This window comes from Pelodiscus sinensis, chromosome 3 (assembly GCF_049634645.1).
Source record: "Pelodiscus sinensis isolate JC-2024 chromosome 3, ASM4963464v1, whole genome shotgun sequence".
Taxonomy (NCBI): domain Eukaryota; kingdom Metazoa; phylum Chordata; order Testudines; family Trionychidae; genus Pelodiscus; species Pelodiscus sinensis.
In genome coordinates this window covers 5,762,666-5,777,254 of record NC_134713.1, presented here as the reverse complement: position 1 = coordinate 5,777,254, position 14,589 = coordinate 5,762,666, and the positions used below count along the sequence as shown (strand labels likewise).

At 54.9% G+C, this 14,589-nt stretch overlaps 1 protein-coding gene across 1 annotated transcript in view; it reads left to right on the top strand.

Annotated features, from left to right (window-relative positions):
• Nucleotides 1–14,589, top strand: part of LOC102462815 (uncharacterized) — a 70,290-nt gene that overhangs the window by 26,924 nt on the left and 28,777 nt on the right. The window lies entirely within an intron of this gene.

Genomic DNA, 14,589 nt, shown 5'->3' with positions numbered 1-14,589 from the left:
AACAGGAGGACAGAGAGCACCCAGGTGGCAGCTGCAGGAATAACCCAGCGGGGATGAGATTTAAGCCCAGACAGTTTATGGGCACAGACCCCTTTGTTTAGTGACTTGGGTCTCTGCTACTCCAGAAGGGAATTGAACCTGTGTTGTGAGGTCTTAAAGGGGTAATGCTTGGGGTAATGGGTTCCTGAAGTAGGCCCAACTTTAACAATCAGGGGAATTAAGGCTGGGTACCAGAGACTTTTGGAATAATCCCCCTAGGGAAACAATGTTGGCGCCTTTATGTAAATGGATCCTACCAGCTGATACCATTTTAAATAGTAAAATGCTGGCTCAGAGCAGGGAAAGCCCCCAGAAAGCATTGGAGACACTGTTGGGGAAACTGAGGCAGAGAGCCCGCAGCACCATGTCTCACCTGCAGGAGGCATTGGCCCAGCCACAGGGAGTCCTTCATACGTTAAAAGAAAACAGGTCTCTAGTGCCTTGTGATAGGGATGTTAAATGGTGTTTGATGAGCTAATCGACTAATCGATGGAATTTCTATTGACTAGTCGATTAGTTGATAAGGGGGGGGGAACTGCAGTGCCACCGCGAGGTTAGCGCCCGGGGCTGGAAACTCACCCTGTTGCGGCTCTGCCTTTTAAATGTATTAAGAGCCATCAGGTTCTTAATACATTTAAAAGGCTGAAGTGCAGTGTATGGGGGGGGGACTGGATGCGAGCTGAGAATCAGCTGATTCCTGACTTGCGTCCATTTCCCCTGCTATACCCTTGTGTCCGTCTCTGCCCCCCCCTCCCCGTAGAGATGGTGCTGGGGGGGGGGGGGAACCGGCTTTTAAGTTGATAGAGGCAGCAAGGTGGGGGGAACGACTATCCAATAAGCATGTGCGTAGCCCTCTGCATGTGGAGGATCCCCGCAACAACAGAGCCCACTTTATTTTATTTCCATTTCTTTGCTGCATAAGGCAGTTCAATCTGCCTGCGTGGGATGAAGGGCAGAGTTTGCACTAGTCCAGTGATGGGCAGCGAAGGCCAGCAAGGGGGCTGTATGAGTGGCCTCCATCATCTCAGAGGCACACCAGATTGTGATAATCAAGCCGGACTCCTGGGATGGGGCAGTTTTGTTCCCTGAACTAGTGTCCCTAGAATTTGCAGGGTGTGCGGATGGAACCGCAGCAGCGCTGTGACTGGATGCAGTGGGAGCGCACGGCAGTCAGCAGTTGTGTGCAATCAGCACACACCTCACTTCACGCGTGTGTTGCTTCAGTAACACTGGCAGGAAACAAACTACACAGATAGGAACCGGTGGAATCTGGCAACGCTGCGCGTGGATGAGAACAAGCCAAAAGTCTCATGGGCCGCACATAGAACTCCCATGTGCACTAGTCTCTCCCAAGCCGGCCCGAGACTGGTCACTATTGGAAGGGGAGGCTTTTCTTTCCAAAGAGATACAATGTGAAATTGCCTAATGTCTCCTGAGTGCCAGGGGCTGCCCTAGACTAGCTGCCAGCAACTGGCGCCCTAGGCAAACCATGCAATCGGCACCCCCACCTCCAAACCCCTCAATGATATTGCGCCACCATTTGGCGCCCCATTTAACTTGGGGCCCTGGGCGACTGCCTAGTTCACTTATATGGACAGACCGCCCCTGCTGGGTGCCAGCCAGGGCGTGGGACTGTCTTGGCTGGGTGTTGTTTGGATCTGTTTATTCCTGGCTGACATGGAAGCCAGATGGAATTGCTAATGTCCCCTGTGAGCGAGCCCTGTATCCCAAGTGCAGGCTGGATATGTACTCTGACTCTGAGCAGGGCCTGCGGAGCGGGATTTATAGTGTGTGTGTGTGTGTGTGTGTGTGTGTGAGTGTGGTTTGGCAAGCACCTGTCCCCTTGCATGGCTAATCTTGTGTAATCCCTTTATAAAGTCACTATAAACATTTGGCTTCCTCAGGGGCTTTGTTTGCATTTCAGTGTAATTAGAATTTCCTCCAAATGAACTGGGAAGGGGCCGGGGGAGGGGAGGTGAAGAGACGCCTTTGATGGCATCCAGACTCTGGCCTTTGAAGGTGCTACCCAGACCCCGTGTGAGTGCTGCCTGCTTCTGCTGGAGCCGGGAGACGCTGCTTTGAGGGAAGGAGCAGCAGCCAAAGTGAGAGCTCTGTGCGGCCTCTTCAGAATGGCCTTGTGGTGCAGGCCAGAGCTTGGAAATGGGTTTGTTCCTGGTGAAAAGTGCCCACTGGGCAGCCCTGGAGAATGGAGCCCTCTCTGTGCACCCGGCATGGGCCACCTGCCTCCGCTCCACCAAGACCACCTGTGTCGATAAGCAGGACTTTGGGCTCCTGGGCCGTCACTCTCTGGCCTCACCTAAAGGCTGCCGGCAAAGGCAGCCTTGGTGCCAGTTGTGCCCGTCAGCGGCTCTAGGGTTTGTGACCCGTGGCTGCTCAGAATTGGCCTGAAAGCTGTGGACTTCTGTCGCGATGTTCAGTGAAGTGCCCACTGATGGAGAGGTGGTGAAAGTACGTGCATCCCAGTCAGGTGGTGAAAGTACGTGCATGCCAGTCAGTCAGCAGCTTCCTTCCTGCCTTGCCCGCTAGCCTGGGCACAATGGGTGAGTTGCTTGCTGAGGGAAAGGCTAAAGAGAACCTGGGCTGAGGAGAGGGCTGTCAGTGGTTTTCCCTCAGCAAGGGCGTAGTCCTTGGGTCACCTGACACCCTCCAGAGTCCCAAGGGTTGAGGTTTCAGAGGCAGGTGGAGAATACCTCAATCTCAGGAGCAGGGCAGGCCTGGTGTGTGTCACCCCGCTCAGGGAAGGAGTTTCACTGCCCACGGGGCTGTCCTGAGCTGGACCTTCCTGAAATGACCTTGGGAGATGACACAGCAGCGCGAGACCCTTGGTGCAGCTGCTGGGGCTGAAGTTGGCCCCAGGGACCTTCCCCGGCAGTGCGCCAGAGGGAGTCAGCACCAGGAATTGGCACAGGGCAGCGCTCAGGAGAGGAAAGGGAAGCCGGACAGGGTGTGGGGAAGAGAAGGAAAACCCCAGGACTCTTTCCACTCAGGCCTGCATGGTCCCCTCTGTCTACAGGCTTGGGAGCGCCCTCCCCCCTCATTTTGGGGCCCTCTGTATTTCGTGGCATCAGGGCCCCCATTTCCTCATGGCCCACCCTATAGCTCCAAGTTCTGCTGCATGGAGGCAGGCATCCTGCCGCCCCTCCATGTGCCCTGTCTGGGAGCCATTCTCCTGCCCCCACGCCACGTCCAGCCACAGGGGCCTGAAACCCAGCTGGGTGTCTCGTGTGGCAGGACGGAGGGGCAGCACCCAGGGGCACTAACCAGCCCATGACTCATCCTGGCCCTGTCGGTTATTGGATGTACCTTGCGCCTTTTCATTTCACGTGGGCTTGGAGCTCTGCTCCCCAAGGGTCGGGGGATCTGAATCTGGTGCCTATTGCTGCTGTCTGCCGGTGCTCAGAGCAAAGAGACAAACTCCCCCTCTCCCCCCTCCGTCTGGCCCATCTCCGCTGCTGCTCGTCCCCTCAGGGCTGGGTGCTTCAGGGTCAGGCTAGATGGGAAGCCAGGGGAGCAGGGGAAGGTGCCGGCTTCCATGTATTTGTCCTTAGTGAGGAAGTGCTTGGCAAATAAGTGCCTCTTCCACCCTGCTCCTGGCGGGCTGCGTTAGGGATGGAGGAGGCTGGCGCCGTTGTAGCGAGAGGCCAGGTCTGTGAGGCTGGGGCGTGTACGGGGGAAGCTTTAAAAACAAGCCTGATGAATATCACTTCATAGCAGACTCTCTACGTTTTCCCATCTATGTGCAGAATAAATTGTATGTGCACCAAGGCATGTGCAGATGTGCACCACTAATAGAAACACATGCTGCTGGCTGCGGTCAGCTGTGCGCACTCTGCCAATCAGCTAGATGGCATCTGAATCTCTCCTGGGAGGCCGCCCACATGCTCATCAACGCCAGTGGCCACCATGTGCAAAGGTGCCCGGCACAAGCCAGGGGTGTGTCTATGCACCTGGCACCCAGATCCCTGTGTCTGTAGCACTTCCTCTTCCTGGCCCTGATGCGCCAGAGCAAAGCAGCTGGGAGCAAAGTGGAGGGAAAGGCCAGGAGACTGGTGGCTGGTGGTGGGTCACAGTTAGTTGCCCAAATGTTCATTTGAATATCCTTCTAAATGAAGCTCTGTCGCATGAGCCATCCTCCTCCCAGGAGCGTGAGAGAGGGGTTCCCTTCTCCCAGCCTCTGGCCAAGTGCATGGCTGCAGCAAGGAGAAACGCTAAGCAGCTGTGGAAGTCGGAGCCCTTGGCGTGTCTGCTTGGCGTCCCCTGTTCAATGTGGCATGGTGGGTCCTGGAGATGGAACAAGCCTTGTCACGTCATCCAGCCCATCTGCCCCAGGCCAGCGTAGCTCTCTTCCTGCCAATGTAATAACACGTGTCGGTTGTCCAATCCAGTGACCCCCATCAGTGCGGGTCCCACCAGGATGCATCTCCTGATATTCCACCTTCGCGCCCAGCTTGTAATCCCTTGCGCCTCTCTTCCTCTCCTCCCCTGGCGATTGTGGCCTTCAGATGTTTGTTTAGTGCATCCTTTGTGCTTTACTTAGCCACGCACCGGGAATAAAACACTTTCACGCTTGCCGAGTGAGTGAGCTGGGAGTTATGGAGGGAGCCCCTTAGCAGGAGCCAGAAGATGTTGTTCTGATTTCTACTCTATCAGCATGTAGAGGCCCCCAGTTGAGATCAGGCCCCATTACACCAGGTGCTCTATCAGGAGAAGCAGACCCTCCCCCAAAGAGCAGTCTAGACAAGCCAGACAACGGCTTGTCTCTTCCCTTGTTGGTTCTGTTTTCTTCTCGGGTGTGCTACTGACAGCTGTGTAACCTAGGCGAGTCGCTCAATATCTCCACGCACCAGTTTCACAACATGCAGGAAACCCCTGTCACCCATGTTGGGGAGCACAGTGCGTCCCTTCCTGGAAAATGCTGTAGAAGTTCAAGGTGTGGGGACTGCCCCTGGGGAACTGGTCAGCTTGGGCCAAAGGCCTTCTATTGCTAGTGGCAATTTGGTAGCTCTAGAGACCTGGGCTTGTGGTAGATCTGGTCTGAGCTCCGTCCCTGTGCTAGCTATGACGTTTCAGTAGACTTTGGCATGTAGTATGGTAAAGAGGAGAAGTCCTGGCTAGCAGTGCATTGCTACATCTGATTGGTCTTTCCAGCCCCTAGCTGTCACTGTCATTCATCTGTCTCCAATTTGTTGCTAACAGTCTAGTAATGCAGTGTCCAAAACCCACTGCAGCTGAGAAAATATATAGTACAGGCTGGACCTCTCTAGTCCAGAACTCTCTGGTCTGACAACATCCGTGGTCTGGAATGATTTGAATTAGCCAGATGTCCACTTTTCACGGGCGTGCAAGTTTCCCACGGTCCCATAAAGTTTGTTTACAGCCTCTAGGCCTCATTCTCAGTGTTCTGTGCTGTTATTTGCTCTAATTTATCCCCGAGGGCATGTCTACACAGCAGGGCTAAAGTCGGAATAAGCAATGCAACTTCAGCTATGTCAATTGTGTAGCTTAAGACAAAATAGCTTAATTCAGCTTTTGACACGGTCTACACAGAGGAAGTCAAAGGAAGAGCACTCTTCCTTTGACTTCCTTTACTCCTCAAGAAATGAGGGCTACCATGAGTCGGAGTAAGAAGTCCTCAAGCTTGACATTTTGAAATAAAGGCTTGTAGTGTAGATGCTCACTATGTCATTTTGGAAAAACGCTGCTGTGTAGACGTACCCTTTATGTCCTCTAACAGCCCAGTCAACAGTGGAAGTGCTGGTAATGCCGCTAAACAATATTGACCTCCTGTGGTCTGGCAAATTCTCTGGTTTGGTACCGGTCAGGTCCCAGAGGTGCCAGACTAGAGCGCTTCAGCTTCATGAGCTTTCGTGGGTAAAACCCACTTCATCAGATGAGCCTGTTGCCGGCACAGAGTGCCTGAGGGAGGCAACAGCTGGGTTCGTTGCCCAGTGTGCGCGCTCCAATAAACACACCAGTGTGGAGAAGCAAAAAAGTTTATTTGAACGCTCAAATAGGTGCCAGGAGACTAGACATCTCAGATCAAGCACACCAACGTAAGCAGTTTTCCCTCCTTATATACCCAGGTTGTTTACTTGCAGGAAAATAGTGAATTGTAGCAAGGTTCCCAGGCTGGGACATGTTGCCAGCCTTATCCTCCTCCTCCCTCCTCCCCTCTACAGAGACATCTGAATTCTTCTTCTATACCACTGATAGTAACTAGGCAACCTCAAGGTCTGTCTTGCCGTTCACAGCTATTAGTGAGCCAGAGAAAAGTTATGCCGGGGGGGGGGGTGTTTAGGGTGCTTGGGCCTAGAGCGGGGGGCCTTCATCAATTCTTGTGATCTTCCACTCCCCCGAGTTACCTAGGATCATGCCCAGTGACCCCAACAAGCCGGATTGGAAATAATAGAAACCGATGCTAATGAGGCTAATTAAATGGGCTGGAAGTGTCCCATTAACTGGATGTTGCATTATCAAACCAGTCTCCCCTGCCTTTAACAACTTCATTTTGATATCAAAAGTTAAGAGCCCACTTAATTAGCCGCATTAGCATCCGTTTCTGTTATTTCCACTGCATCTGACGAAGTGGGTTTTGTCTCGAAGGTGCCACAGGACTACTCATTGTTTTTAGTTACAGAGTGACACAACGACCCCTCTAAGACTTTTTCACTGCAGCTGAGTTAATGCCAGTGAACCGATAATGGGACTGGAGCAGGGCTCTCTTCACAGGGACCACACTGGCGTAACCTGCTGTCTCATCCGGGGAGAGCAGACAGGCCTCTGCTGCTGTAGAACCTGCATCGGGCGCCTGGGATTTATTTCACATGGATTATGCTGCAGAGTACTAGCCAGATGGAGGCTGTGGTTTAGCACAACATCTGTGGAGCTTAAACTGCATGGATTTCATGTCTGAGGCTACGGGATGGGGATAGGGGTTTCTGCTGGTAAAGGAAGCTTCCCAGCCCTATGTTCTTCCTCCCCAGCTGATTTTCCAGGCCTGGCCGGTCTTTACTCTCTATTACTGTCCTGCCGTGGGGCAAGGGACTGGACTTGATGATCTCTCGAGATCCCTTACAGTTCTAGTGTTCTATGATTTGGGGGAGACAAGGACTAAATCTCTGATTAACCCGGTTGGCTCTGGGCTGCCCGGGTCTAACAGCAGCGAGAGGATCCGTTCTAAGGAGGGCGCATGCTTTCCAGACAGGAGTGTGTCACTTAAGGCCCTGCTCTGGTTCCGTTCAAGGTGATGGGAAAATTCTCGCGTGGCTTTCCCTGGGAACAGACTGAGAGCAGGTCGACTAGAGCCACAAGTGACTTCGTGCACTGACGGCATAGCTGCCCCAGCCCTCGGGTCCCTGCCCAGGAGGAGGCAGTAACCGGTGTGCCCCTGCCGGTATTCGTAGGTCCTGGTAAGGCAGCTTTGGAGAGGTGAAACCAAAGAGCGTCACCCAGAGCAAGGAGAGGGCAACCACAGCAGGAAGAGTCTTCCTAGACGGGGAGATCAGAAAGGGGCCAATAGGATCTAGTTCAGCAGTTCCCAACCTTTTCCAGATGGGGACCCATTTTGACAATTCAGGATGACTTGGTGACCCAAGGCAATTCAAAAACGGGGGGAGGAAAGGGGGCAGAGCCACCTGGGGAGACACTTGGCAACCCTTTTGAAATGTAATGGCGACCCATATTTGGGTCACGACCCGTAGGTTGGGAAACCCTGATCCAGTTGGATCTTCTGCATAAAGCATTTCTCCCAGCTGGTGCAGAAGGAGGCACGACCATGCCCCTGCCTCGGCCCCACCCCCACTGGGAAAGTCAGCGTCGCTGCCCCCCATAAGCCTCCAGCAGGGAGCCCAGCGTGTGGGGGGTGATGAGCCCCAGTACAGAGGTGCACATGGCGAGGGGGTTTCTTGCACCCTCATCCTCGCACACACACTCATAGCTAGGATAATCTAGTCCGTGGTTTTCTAACTCAGGGTCACGACCCAGGAATCGGGCGTGGCATGTCAGGCCCTGGGTCTCCTTGCTGCAAGGGGAAGAGGGGAGCAGTGGGGGTGATAAGGCAGCTCCCTGCCTGTCCTGGCACCACAGATTGCGCTGTGCCCCAGGAGTGGCCGGCAGCAGGCCTGACTCCTAGGTGTGTGTGTTGGGGGGGAGCGCACAGGGCTCTGTGCACTGCCCCTGCCCCAAGCACTAGCTCCGCACTCCCATTGGCTGGGAACCTGCTGGCAGCTACTTCTGGGCGCAGCATGGTCTGTGGTGCCAGGAGAGGCAGGGGGCTGCCTAAGCCTCCCTGCTGCACCACCAACTGGGAGTAAACCCCTCCTCCCTCAGCTCCCCCCCTCAGCCCCAGCCCAGAGCCCACCCTCCAGTCAGGTTATGTTGGGTCGCGGCATCAACAATTTTCTTCAAGTGGGTCATGAGAAAAAAGTTTGAAACCAGCCAGTTTCATGCTCCTTCGGGGTGGGGCCCATGTGCCTGTGCTGGGCCAAGCACCACGTGGATCTCATCCTGACTGAGGCCTCTGGGGGCTTCCACAGTAGCTACTGGCAATGCGCCTTCCGCAGACCAGCAGCGACGGCCGACAAGGTGTTGGCTACAGTCACCGACACGATGGTGTCAGTATCTGCCTCTGTGACTACAGGTCGAACCTCTCTCAGCCGGGACTCCTTGGGCCGGCAACTTCTGTGGAGCCCTGCGGGGGCCAGGAACCCACCCAGGCAGGCTGCAGGGAGGCCAACGGCTGGGGTCCCTGCCAAGGGGCCAGCTGAGCTGGTGGAAGGGTGGCTCTGTGCTCCGACTGGGCAGTGGTCTGGCCAGGGACCCCAGCGGCAGGACTGTGCGCTGCCGTGGCAGGGCTGGGACCACTGGTGGCAGGGCAGTGGTTTGCTGTGGCAAAGCTGAGAGCCCCAGCGGCAGGACTGTGCGCTGCCGTGGCAGGGCTGGGACCACTGGTGGCAGGGCAGTGGTTTGCTGTGGCAAAGCTGAGAGCCCCAGCGGCAGGACTGTGCGCTGCCGTGGCAGGGCTGGGGCCACTGGTGGCAGGGCAGTGGTTTACTGTGGCAAAGCTGAGAGCCCCAGCGGCAGGACTGTGTGCTGCCGTGGCAGGGCTGGGGCCACTGGTGGCAGGGCAGTGGTTTGCTGTGGCAAAGCTGAGAGCCCCAGCGGCAGGACTGTGCGCTGCCGTGGCAGGGCTGGGGCCACTGGTGGCAGGGCAGTGGTTTACTGTGGCAAAGCTGAGAGCCCCAGCGGCAGGACTGTGTGCTGCCGTGGCAGGGCTGGGGCCACTGGTGGCAGGGCAGTGGTTTGCTGTGGCAAAGCTGAGAGCCCCAGCGGCAGGACTGTGTGCTGCCGTGGCAGGGCTGGGGCCACTGGTGGCAGGGCAGTGGTTTGCTGTGGCAAAGCTGAGAGCCCCAGCGGCAGGACTGTGCGCTGCCGTGGCAGGGCTGGGACCACTGGTGGCAGGGCAGTGGTTTGCTGTGGCGAAGCTGAGAGCCCCAGCGGCAGGACTGGGGGCTGCCGTGGCAGGGCTGGGGCCATTGGTGGCAGGGCAGTGGTTTGCTGTGGCGATGCTGAGAGCCCGTGGTCCGGCAAATCCCTCCTTCGGGACCACGCAGGCCCCAGGGGTGTCGGACCAGGGAGGTCCAACCTGTAGCTACACGCGTACGCGGATTATGCAGTCACTGCACGGTTTTTGCATTACTATAGCGCCTCGTTTCAAAGTGCTTCTCCATGTACGTCTACCACCCAGAGCCAGTGAAGTGCGGCCACTTCTGGGGTGGATGCTGCACAGAAGAGGCAGGGGAGAGGGTCATTTTGCCAGGGATGTCAGGGCAAATCCCTGCCTTTATCAAAAATACTGGGGTGTCTTCAGCATCCACATGGGAGAGGCAGGACCTACATTTTACCGGTCTGTGTGGAGCAGCCCTCGCCACGTCCTGCATGGAACTTAGTGGATTGCTTTAAAGAGCCTGGGTGTAAATGTTCACAACTTGCTCGGAAGACAGACCAATAGTATTACCTGGGAAGGGCTCACTCAGTCTGGACAGGCCACACTGCTTCCGGAGTCGAGGTGTTGGAGGGCCCCAGAATCACCACGCCATCTCTTTCTGGGCCTGACCCAAAACCTCGCCTCTGAACCCAGCCAGAAGAGGGGAAAGCGTAGATCCAGATTCACACTTCCCAGACCAGGCCCATCCTTACCTTAGCCAAGATACATTAAATGGAGCCAGCTGTGCCTCTGACCTCCTGCTCTGTGTGACTAGCTTTTCAGAGGAGTGGTTGTCCTTCCCACTGCGAGGGCAAATCGCCCAGCCTGGGTCTGTTTCAGCACCTGCTGTCAAGCCCAGACCAGAGACTTGGGGTGTGTCTACACTTGCACTTGATGGACAACTTTTTTGTCATTCACAGGTGCTTAAAAAAACCCAAACCTCTGAGCGACGAAGTTTAAGGGCACTCGTGAATGCTACTCCGTTGGCAGGAGCATTATCCTTCCCAGTGCAAGGTCCCTGACTTCTTTGTGGTGAGGGGCCTTATGAGAGCCACCTCCCAGCTCTGAACTGATAAGCAGGAAAAAAAAGGAGACACTCACCTCACTCATGTAACTCGGGGCAACACGGTTCCCTCACAACCCAGCACCATGGCGGGGGGCACTAAGGCTCAGGGCTCTTCTGAGGGCTGGGGCTAGCAGATTATATGGAACCCCCTAGGCCCTGAGATGGGGCCAAAAATGAGAGGTCCAGTGTGTGAAGGGGCTGCTGGGGAGCAGGCTGGGGGTGGGGCTCTGGGCAGGAGGAAGAGTACAGGAGCAAGGTGGTTCTGAGAGGGAGAAAGACTGCAGGAATGGGGTGAGGGTGCGGGGTTTGGGGAGGAGGGAGGGTGTAGAAATGGGGTGAGGGTGCGGGGTTTGGGGAGGAGGGAGGGTGTAGAAATGGGGTGGGGGTGCGGGGTTTGGGGAGGAGGAAGGGTGTAGAAATGGGGTGGGGGTGCGGGGTTTGGGGAGGAGAGAGGGTGTAGAAATGGGGTGGGGGTGCGGGGTTTGGGCAGGAGGGAGGGTGTAGAAATGGGGTGGGGGTGCGGGGTTTGGGCAGGAGGGAGGGTGTAGAAATGGGGTGGGGGTGCGGGGTTTGGGCAGGAGGGAGGGTGTAGAAATGGGGTGGGGGTGCGGGGTTTGGGCAGGAGGGAGGGTGTAGAAATGGGGTGGGGGTGCGGGGTTTGGGGAGGAGGGAGGGTATAGAAATGGGGTGGGGGTGCGGGGTTTGGGCAGGAGGGAGGGTGTAGAAATGGGGTGGGGGTGCGGGGTTTGGGCAGGAGGGAGGGTGTAGAAATGGGGTGGGGGTGCGGGGTTTGGGCAGGAGGGAGGGTGTAGAAATGGGGTGGGGGTGCGGGGTTTGGGCAGGAGGGAGGGTGTAGAAATGGGGTGGGGGTGCGGGGTTTGGGGAGGAGGGAGGGTGTAGAAATGGGGTGGGGGTGCGGGGTTTGGGGAGGAGGGAGGGTGTAGAAATGGGGTGGGGGTGCGGGGTTTGGGCAGGAGGGAGGGTGTAGAAATGGGGTGGGGGTGCGGGGTTTGGGCAGGAGGTTGCAGGAACGGGCTGGGGGTGGGGAGTCTGGGCCAGAGGGGGCGGGGGGGGGGACGTCTGCCTGGAGCAGCTCCAGGGAGGGGCGCAGGTGGCTCCATGCCAGCTCACCTCAGCTCTGGCAGGCGGCATAGCCCTGAGCCTGGTGGGTCAGATCAAAACAAGCCACAGGCCGTGGATTCCCCACCCCTGCTGTACAGAGCGGTTTGTGACAGATCCATGGGCAGAGCTCGGATCCTTTCCGTGAGTCAAATGTGCCTCGGCAGTGAGGCTCCCTCAGCCCACAAGGGGAGACCCTCAGGCAGAAGGGGCCAGGGTGAGAGCAGTAGGCTCTTAGCGCTACCTGGAGCGCAGGGCTGGTATCCTGCAGCAGTTCAGAGGGCTCTGGCCACCACCGCTGCTGCAGGAGCTCCGGGCCCCTTTGGAACACCAGGCCACCGTGCAGCGGCCCCCTTTGCCCCTCTCTGTCAGGGGGCCTGGGCACCCTCTTCTCCCAGGAAGCTCGAATCCAGCTAATGGTGAGAGGTCCCCTTCCAGCAGACCCCTTCCTGCTCCTGCTTCAGAACTGATTTCCCAAAAGCTGTAAGAGCATCGCTGTAAATTCACACGCTCTCCTGCTCTGCGTGAGGGAGCTGCCCCGTGTGACGGCACTGAGCCCAGCGCAGAGATGGCAGCTGCGAATCTTTTGTCTGGTGGTGACCCCATCGCTCGGTCCTGTGTCACGGAGCCTCTGTTGCTTTAGCTTTTTAACTGCTACCCCCAAGCCTTTCATGTCCCTACCACTTCCTACGGTCTGCGTGCTATGGGGTAATGCATGCTGTGTGCGGTAATGCAGTGTTGTAGCTCCTAGCCGTGTCGGTTCCAGGATATTAGATGATCTAGTGGGTGAGGTTTTATTTTTTATCAGACCAACTTCTGGTGGTGAGAGAGACAAGCTTTCAAGCTACACAGAGTATGTCTACACAATAAAGAAAAACTCGCAGTTGGCCTTTGCCTTTCTCTGCTGTGGGTGTTCATACTTCCCCTCGAATGGTCTCTTAGAATTTGTGCAAACTACTTATGTATTTCATTGTGACACCTCTTTTCTCAGACCTGAAAAATAGCTTTGTGTAGCCGGAAAGCTTGTCTCTTACCAACAGAAGTTGGTTCAGGAAAAGATATTACCTTACACGCATTGTTATATTTACTTCTAGTATAGTATTCAGCCACTAGATGGCTCTGTGTGCTTTGTAGAGCTCCAGCACCAGGTGGAGTGGGTCTCTGGTAAAGGCAAAGCTGGAACTCAAGCTATGTGGAAGCCTGTTTGTGCCTGTACCTAGTAGCTGTTTTCTCTAATAAATGTTTCCTGTTTAAAGAGGACTGTGATTCCATTTATCGTGACGCCATCAGGGGCAGTGACTGAGATTTCAGAGGAATCTGGTTTTTAGCATCACTTTTTAAAAAATGTGTTTCAGGGTAGAGATCCTTCACTTTCCTTTGTGGAACACTGAGAATCTCTCTTGCTCCCTTAGGGTATGTGTACACTACCACCCTAGTTCGAACTAGGGTGGTAATGTAGGCAACCGGAGTTGCAAATGAAGCCCAGGATTTGAATTTCCCGGGCTTTATTTGCATATTGCTGGGCGCCGCCATTTTTAAATGTCCGCTAGTGCGGACTTCGTGCCGCGCGGCTACACGCGGCATGGACTAGGTAGTTCGGATTAGGCTTCCTATTCCGAACTACTGTTACTCCTCGTTCCTAATCCGAACTACCTAGGAAGCCTAATCCGAACTACCTAGTCCGTGCCGCGTGTAGCCGCGTGGCATGGAGTTCGCAGTAACGGACATTTAAAAATGGCGGCGCCCGGCAATATGCAAATGAAGCCCGGGAAATTCAAATCCCGGCTTCATTTGCAACTCCGGTTGCCTACATTACCACCCTAGTTCGAACTAGGGTGGTAGTGCAGACATACCCTTAGCTCACTCCAAACTGTACGTACTCCCCATCTGCCCAAAAGGGACTGGATGAGGCTTCATGTGGAGAGCAGTCCTGCTGGTTCTCAAACTGCTGAGGGGTGGGAGTGATCCCTTTTCCCATGGGAGATGCTCAGAGACTTGGGAACCAGAAACCAGAGCAGGGAGCTGAACCCGGCTCTTCAGTCTTGCAGTGCAGATCTTGTCACCAGACAGTCGGGCCAGACTCAAACTGGAAAGTGCTCAGAGTAGAACCACAGGAATGATTAAAGGGCTGAAAAACAGGCCAGATAGCGAGGGGCTCTAGGAACTCGATCTGATTAGCTTATCAAAGAGACGGTTAAGGGGTGATTTGATCATGTCTGTAAGTAACTACCTGTGCAACAGACACTGGATCATAGAGGGATCTTCTGGTGAGCAGCTTGTACAATCCAAGGGCTGGAAGCTGAAGCTAGATACGTTCAGACTAGGAATAAGGTGGACAGTGTTGACCATGAAAGTACTTAGCCTTTGGCACAATTTACCAAGGGTCAGGTTGGATGCTCCATCACTGGGCAATTTTAAATTGAGACTGGATGTTTTTTTCTAAAAGATCTGCCCTAGGCTCAATAGGAATAAATTCAGGGGAGTGATAGGTCTTGGGTTATTCAGGAGGTCCAACTAAATCAGTGGTTCTCAAACTTTTGGGCCCGTGGCCCACCTAGCTTGATGCAAACATTTCTGTGAACCACCAGTTGCTGATGGAAACTTGCCGTTAATTACATAATTACGCCCGATCCATTTTGCTAGTGCTGCAGTTAGGGCGAACTGTTTAATTTAACCAGTAAGAAAGGAAATATTCATTTAAATTATTACACAGATGAAGCGCTTTAACTTTCTCACGTTAGTTTATCAAATTTCATTTTAAATAAAGTAAAACATTAATGTACGTCCTACACAAAAGGTTCCCATGTTTTCTTTATTCGTGGTGAACATTTTTTGGGTCAGGAGCCGCTGACCCACAGAA